The 8548-nt window shown below is 34.8% G+C and overlaps 1 pseudogene; it reads right to left on the bottom strand.

The window, feature by feature from the left end:
* Positions 1-4188: 4188 nt before the first annotated feature.
* LOC117284758 overlaps positions 4189-8548 on the bottom strand; it is a 32952-nt pseudogene continuing 28592 nt past the window's right edge.

The following is an 8548-nucleotide window of genomic DNA, read 5'->3' as shown; positions in this document are numbered from 1 at the left end:
GGAGGAGAAGGAGAAAAGGAGAAGGAGAAGGAGAAAAAGGAGCAACAGAAGCCAGGCATGGTGGTGCACACCTATAATTCCAGCACTCCGGAACCTGAGGCAAGAGAATTGCTGTGAGCTTGAGGCTAGCCTGGGCTACATAAGTTCAAGGCCAGCCTGAACTACATAGTGAGACCTTGTTTCAGAAAAAAAAAATTTAGAATCCATTATTAATTTGATGAAAACATTGATATTTTCATTCAATTAGTAGTTAATCAGTTTTGGGAGGATTTACATTTGGACTTCATCATATTTTCTTATATATGAATATTGGATTCTTTTCATTTGCTTTGGTCATTAATTTCTCACTAAGTGTTATAGTCTTCTGTCTGGAGCTGTTTTCCAGAGCTATGAGTCTATGTATATCACACATTAGGCTCATTTTTAGGTATCTTATTTTTTATTGTGATGCTACTAGAAATGGTGTTTTCTTAAAAGTACATTTTGCAATGGATTTTCTAGTATATTAAAATTCGTGTTTTTTTTACTTTATATCTGTTAGCTTTGTTAAATACACTTATTAATTTGAAGATTAACTGAATATAGGTTCTTTTGAAATTTTTAAATGAGCACTAATATATGCATAAAAAGTTTTTTCATTTCTAATTTTCATATTTGTTTTTATTTATTAAGTGTACCAACTAGGACATATAGTACAGTGCTAAGTACAAGAGTGAATTGAGGAGATCTTCATCATATTCTCAGCATTGAGGGGAAAGAATCCAACATATCACCAGTAAGTATGAAGTTTACTTTGGGTTCTTTGTAAAATAAAACTTCTAATACAGTTTACCTCTCTTTTGAGGTTTAAGAATTTTTATCATGAGTGGACAGTAAATTTCATCTAAAACTTTTTTTCACATTTATTGAGATTATCATCTTGTTTTGGTCTTCTTTGTTTAGTTAATGTGGTGAATTAAATTGATTGTTTAAAAAAATCAACTTTAGGGTCGGGGATTTAGCTCAGTGGTTCTGCCGCCTGCCTTGCAAGCACAAGGACCCTGAGTTCAATCCCCAGTACCAAAAAACAAAACAAAACAAAACAAAACAAAAAAACACTTTATTTGGGTATAATTTACATATGTTGAATGCATATATAATTTGAAAGGTTTTGATAAACAGCCATCACAACTAAGATAGAAAGTATTCTAATACCCTAGAAATCTTTCTTGTGCCTCTTTTAAGTTAATTCCTACCGTACTCCCCCATCTGTTTCCTATCACTATTGATTTGATTGCCTATTCTGGAGTTTTATGTAAATGCATGTACAGTGGACCCTTGGAGTTACAACTGGCCTGACATATGAACAACTTGGGTTACAATCAAAATTTTAGTTTTTAACTTACAATAAAAACCTTGAATTATAACCCAAATGCTGACCAGTTGTGCTTCCAGATGGTCTCAGATACAAATTGAACTCTTAAAGAGTTCTAGAAGGAAGATTACATCATCCTTTCCTGTGTGGAGTTAATTGAGAAATCCCGGGCCAGCGTCTCTCCAAGGACACTGAATCTGCCTGTATAGATGAGAGAGACTTTGAAGACTGTGTAGAGGACCCTGAGCCTTCAGTTGACCAACCTGAGTTACAAGCAGCCCTCATGAATGAATTGAGTTCGTAAATCAGGGTGCATCACATACAATTTGTAGCCTTTTGTGTCAGGCATTTTATTTGGCATGTTTTCAAGATTCATCCATGTTGTGTGTGTGTATCATTCGTTATTGCTGAGTAGTACTTTACAAGTTTGTCATGATTTGTTTATTCATTCCTCCTTGTTTTTGACTATTAAGAATAAAACTTTAAAAAGAAAGAATAAAACTTTCATGAATACTCAAACTTTGTATGGACATATGTTTCCTTCTCTCTTGGGAAAATACCTATGAGTCATAGGGAAGTATATTTTTAATTTTATAAAAAACTGCTAAATTGGTTTTCAAAGTGATTAGATCACTTTATATTCTCACCTACACTTAATGAGCAATTCATTTGCTTTGCATTCTTGTTGACCCTTAGCATTGGCAGTCCTTTTTAATTTTCACTGTACTAATGAGTGTAATATCTCACTGTGATTTTAAGTTATACTTCCCTAATGACTAAAAGTATTGAATTTCTTTCATGTGATTATCTGTCATTCATATATCTTTTTTGATTAGATGTCTTTTGCTCATTTCTAATTGGATTGTTTGTCTTCTCATTATTGGGTCTTAAGCATTTTTCACATGTTCTGGACACAAATTCTTTATTAAGTAAATTGTTTTGCAAATAGTCAATGCATCTATACTAGGCAGTGTCTATGCATCCCTTTGCTCTTTGTTAACAGTAATGTTCAAAGATCAGAAATTTTTAATTTTGGCATTCAATTCCTGACTTTCTTTTTCATTCATTAGGTTTTTCAAGTTTTGCTTTTTACAAAAGTCATTGTATATTCTTGTAGATTATGATGTAATGATTTAGTTTTATGTTTATAATGTGGAATAATTAAATAAGACTAACTAGCAAATCCATTGTCTCGCATTCTTATCTCTTTTTGTGGTGAAAATATTTAAAATCTAATTTGAATGATTTTGGAATATACACTGAATTATTTATTATGGCCACTATTCTGTAGAACAGATCACTAAAGCTTATTTCTTCTAACAAATTGTATCCTTAAATCAATTTGTTCCTTTTTCTATCATTCTACTCTGTACATCTGAGTTGAAATTTTTAGATTCCTCATAAGGGTAAACTCAAGTAGTACTTGTTTTTCTTTGCCTGGCTTTGTCACTAAACATAGTTTCATCCAGGTTTTTTTATGTTGTTGAAAAATGACAGGATTTCCCCCTTTTAAAGGCTGAATACTATTTCATTGCCTGTATATGCTATATTTTCTTTATCCATCTACTTTTCAAATTTACCATGCTTTTTATGTTGTACTAAAGTAGTATTTTCTTGTATTTCCTTACAGAATATAATTTTAGGCTTTTTTGTTAAGATTTATGATCTATTTCTAATTAATTTTTGTGTAGGTTATGGAATAAAGGTTGAAGTTCTTTTTATTTCCATGTAGATTTTTTTGAATTTTTGAAATCATCTTCTGAAAAGACTATACTAGCCCAATTTAATTACCTTGCCCTCTTTTTAAAAAATCAATTAACCATAAGTGCATAGGTCTGTTTCTATGCTTTCTATTATATTCTCTAGATAAGTCTGTTTTCAAGCCAGTACTACATAGTTTTGTTCATTGAAGTTTTATCATTAAGACTTGAATTTGGTAAATTAAATCCATCAACTTTATTCTTCTTTTTCAAGTTATTTGGTTATTTTATGTTTGGTTGACAATTTATTAAATACATAACATTTATATCTTAGTCTGTAAGCTTTTAAACCATTCATAAAGGGAACCAGCAAAAATCTTCATAGAAAACCATCTGCAAAACTAAAATGATTAATAAGAACATATAAAATGCATGCTCATTAGATAAACTGCTGAAATGTTAATAATTATTTTAATCTCCATGGGTTCTTAGGTAACTTGATTAGGTGACTTGATTTCCTTAAATCAATCTTGCTTTCTTTCTTTCTTTCTTTCTTTCTTTCTTTCTTTCTCAGGACCTTGTGCTTGCATGGCAAGTGTGGCACAACTGAGCTAGATCCCTGGCAATTTTCTTAAATCTGACTCAAGGCTAGTGTAACCAAACACTTCAAAAGTGTAGATGTTGAAATATGTGTGCAAAATATCTACTAACAAAACCATTTGGTCTAATAGTGTTTGCAAAACAAGACAAGATACTGGTTTTCTTGTAGTTACTCTTCTAAACCCACTCTATACTCACATTCAGAAAAGCATTTCTGAAGACTGGTGAAGCAAAGAAAAAAAAACATTCTTTTTAAAAGAAGACTATAGCTGGGTTTGGTGGCACACACCTCTAATTCTAGCTCGTGGGAGGCTGAGGCAGGAGGATCACTATGAGTTTGAGGCCAGCCTGGGTGACATCATGACACAGAGTTCAAGGCCAACCTGAATTACTTAGCAAGATCCTGTCTCAAAAAATAAAAACACATAAACAAAGGAAAGAAAGAAAATGTAACAAATTTAAAAAGACTAAATAAAGCCTGTTTACAAAACATGCAAAAGAAGAATTTTAAGTATTATTTCAGAACAGGTTAAATGTAAATACAGCTAAATGACATAATACACTTTTACTGCTCCTTCCTCCCTACTTTATATAAGAAATGAAATTATGAAGGCATAAAGTGTAAAATCATAAAATGCAGACAGAAACAAAGATGTTTGCGAATTCTGTATTTCTAGCTAGCAAGACATTCTTGGGAGCTGAGTTTTCCACTAACGACGGAACCACAGCCAGCTAGTGAACAGCCAGAATGCTACTGTAATTGAGTACATGACCATCTCTCTTTTGGGTCGTTTTTTGTTCTCCCCTTCTACAAGTTGCAGGCGTCTATTTAGTTTCATTATTTGTCTTCTTAACACAGCTGCATCTTCAGCAGTCATGTCCTGAGAGGTTCCTTCAATTGCTGTATTTGAAACGCCATGCCTGCTGTTGTCATTGTGGACATTAGTCAGTGCAGGAGACCTGCCACACAATGAAGGTCTGAGTTTTTCTTCTGTCATATCTAAGATGTTGTGTAAGCCCTGTAAGCAGAACACTAAATAGCTGACAAAATGTCTCAACAGAGAAGTGATTAGTTCTATCTTCAGGTAACATCTCTCGAAGACAAAAGACCTGGTGGAGATGGTGTCACAGTGGAGTGATTTCTAACTCTCCATTTTGATGATCAGCATTGTCACTCATGGAGAGAGTTTTTAGTTTGCCACCTGCGTGAATTTCTTCATTTTGAGGAACTGAGTTCTTTAGAAATCTAGAAATCTGGTGATCTTTCACTTAATGTGAGGACATGAAGTGGTGGTTGTAGTCCCAGGGGTTTACAGGTAGATGACTGAAGGTCAGAATCTGCTGCTCTTGGAAACAGAATGCCCTCATTGTCTCTTCCATGACAACCCTTTCTACATCATCACAGTAGCATTTGGAACTCCTCAGAGTTCTGTTTCAGGTCAGCATTTGATGATGTTACCTTTAATTTTTCCTGAGAGACTCCCTCACTGACTAATAACTTTGGTGTTTTCCATTTCTTAGTGAATTAAACAAATTTCTGCCACCTCAGCAGCAGTGAGAGAATGAAATGCTGCCTCAGTCACCAAATGTAGACCAACTACTGCTTGCTGATTAGAACTATGTGCTCCTGTGCTTTATATTAAATATCACAATGGTCCATGGGCCTTTTTATAAAAGCTATTTGTACTTGTCTTTCCATTTCTCTGTCTCTGATAAGACCTTTGCTTTGTTTTAAGTGGCTTAACACTCTGTCTTGATGTGGCTCAATTCAGGGTGCTCATGAAATATTAGGTGACTATTTTCTTAAATCTGACACAAGGTCATATTTGGTTATTTTTTGGATAAGTCTTTTCAAACTGGAGATTCTAGTTTTTCAATTTGATGAGAGGTTCTGGAATTATTTTGTTGACAGTGTTTTCCCTTCTGTTTTTCCTTACTTTGTGTTTGGAGAACTCAATAATAGGTGACAGGAATAGCTTTTGCTTTTTTCCATAAGTCTTTTTTTTAACAGGGATGGAACTCAGGATCTTACACTTGCCAGGAGTTGCAGTGTCACTGAGCTACATCCCTGGACCTTCCATAAATTTTAATGACTCATTTGCCTCTGAAACTATATTCCCCTACAACTTTAAGAAAACCAAAATATAAATCAGAAAGACGACTAAACAAGGAACAGTTTGTGAAACCCAGGAACTTCTAAGAATACCTTAGCAAATGATGTAAGACACTTCCATTTTGTTTTACAAAATTAGCACAACTTTTTGAGATTTGGGTTTGATGAGTTAATTCTCTTTTTTTCTCCTACTTTAAATCCCTAATACTTTTTTGCATTTATGAGCTACTTTGTTAACTTCTTTAAAATTTTTATTTTATCTCCAACATTTTATGAATTCCGAATATTCTTTTTTCATATCATCTTGTTCTTGCTTCACGTCTCTCTGAGAGTATTCTTTAAAATATTTTAATATTTTTCTTCTCTCAGCAAAGTTTATTTGATAACCTTTGACTGTCTGAATAAATAATATATTCACATGAGTAGAGGTTTTTGTTTTGTTTTGTGGAACAGAGGATTGAACCCTTGACCTTGGGCCTGCAAGGCAGGTGGTGGCGCTACTGAGCTTATATCCCCGGCCTCAGTAGAGGTTTTAGCTATGAAAGACACTGTAATGTGGAGACTAAGTGGAACAGCTCAGTGCCATAGCCAAATGCCACAGCTCTGAGGTACAGCTGAGTGCTACAGCTCTGGGTCATGGCTATAGCAATTTGAAGACTAGAGAATCTGATGGTCACTCGAAGAGAAGGGGAAAGACTTTTATTACACCGGCGGGCTCAGAGGAGCTTGTACTCAAGTAGGAGTGCCCACCAGAAATGAGAGCCCTCTTATATAGGGATGTACAGGATAGGCAAGCATGCTTAATGAAGCAGAGGGTCATAGTTACAGAACTTTCCTGTAACACATGCCATGCTGTGTGAGCATGCTCACTATTGCAGAAAGGCGGACTTACAGAATATTCCTGAAAGGCATAGTGGACGAGTATGCTCACAGAGCAAGGGACTGGAGTTACAGAACAATCCTGAAAGGGGTGGAGCTGACAATATTTCTGAGAGGGACAGAGCTAATAGCACATTCCCGGGAGGGCCCTAAATTCAAACAGTTACAAAACATTTTGATACATTGGACAGGAGGTTCCCCAGGAGCACAAACTGTTACACTTCTGAAACAAAACATTTTAAGGAAAACAAAAAACATGGAGGCAAAGCAAGGACCTGAGTTAATGTACAGCATTGCTCTAGCAATATGATCTGCCTGATCCATTTTTTTTTTACAAAATCACCAATGCTAATATCATTTCCCCCCATTTGATTAGATTCTCAAAAGCAGACCTTTACATACTCATGTGAGCACTGGGGAAGCTGAGTGGGAAAATAAAGCTGACTGTGTGAGCAATTAATATATAAATTTTGTTTATTCCCTTTTATATTTATATATTTCTCTACCTTTAGCTATACTTGCTGTTTCACAATTCAAATACTTGTCCTTTTTGTTCACTATAATTAATTCAATCTTTTTCATCAGTATTATCTAGGATGAGATAGGATCTGTCGATTAATTGAAGTGGAGGAGATATTTTGCAACCCAACTTTTTAAAAAGATTTTTCAATGAAATCTCCCATTTTTAGCCTTTCCTTAACCCCATTTTTACAGCTGCCACCATTTCTCAAGTCATGAAAAATTTCTGAGGTGTAAACTGTGTATTTTGGTTTTCCTCATGCTTCCTTAGAATTCAATTGAGTCAAGTCTCTTAAATTGGTTACCATCAATTCATCTGTTTTCTTCAGGATGTTTCTTTTTCTATCTGAGCTTGAACTCAGGACCTTGCACTTGTGAAGGAGATGTGGATCCACTGAGCTAAATCCCTGGCCCCCATTCATCTGTTTTCTAGCTTCTACAATTTTATTACTATTGTCTTCTCTTTGTTCATGTGGCCCTTTGTCATATGTAAATCTGTATGTTCAGTTGGTCTTCATTATTCAGAATAGAACAGTCCCTTTAACTTAAATTTATTATAATATTCATGTATTTTCTAATACATTTATTTCTTCTCATTGCTCCTGTGGTCTTTCTCTCCTCACTTTAACCATATATTCAAATGTTAAATTTCATTCATAATACCCACATAATGACAGTTGCTGATTTCAGTGCAAATGTAAGAAGAAACTATATGCATGTGCGTACCAACATACACACGCACACACACACACACACACACACACGCGCGCACGCACACTCATACCGCACATACTAGATTGAACTCCTACTTTATTTAGTTAAACAAGAATATAGAATATTCCTAGAAACAAGACTATCTTTCCACTCCTTGACACTGGGCATCTCTTGGAAACTGGCAAGGACATTGAATATACAAAGTTGGTTCGAGTTTTGATTTTTCACTCTGAGAAATTCATTTTTTAATTATGGCACAGTACCATTAGGGAAATATTGGCACAAATAGTGCAAGTCCTCAGAAGTAAATATTTAGAAGTATTCTGGAAGACTAAAGGTATGTTGGAGAGTGGATGGACAAATGATTCTTGAGCTAAACTCAGCATCAGCAAACTCTCATGACCATGTAAAAGAGTAAAACACTGGGCACAGTGGTGTATGCCTGTAATCCCAGTTACTCTGGAAGCTGTGAAAGGAGGCTCACAAGTTGAAGGCTAGCCTGGACAACTTAGTAAGACCCTGTCTTAAAATTTTTAGAAAGGGCCTAAGGATGTAGCTCAGTAGTAGAGTGCTTTGCCTAGCACATGTGAGGCCCTGTGTTCAATGCCCAGTACTGAAAGACAAAAAAAAAAAAAAAAAAAAAAAAAAAAAAAAAAAAAAAAAAAAAAA

Source organism: Fukomys damarensis, unplaced genomic scaffold, assembly GCF_012274545.1.
Source record: "Fukomys damarensis isolate Sample0158 unplaced genomic scaffold, DMR_v1.0_HiC HiC_scaffold_39, whole genome shotgun sequence".
Lineage (NCBI taxonomy): Eukaryota > Metazoa > Chordata > Mammalia > Rodentia > Bathyergidae > Fukomys > Fukomys damarensis.
The sequence above is the reverse complement of the archived record's forward strand: the minus strand, read 5'-3'. Positions and strand labels throughout refer to the sequence as shown.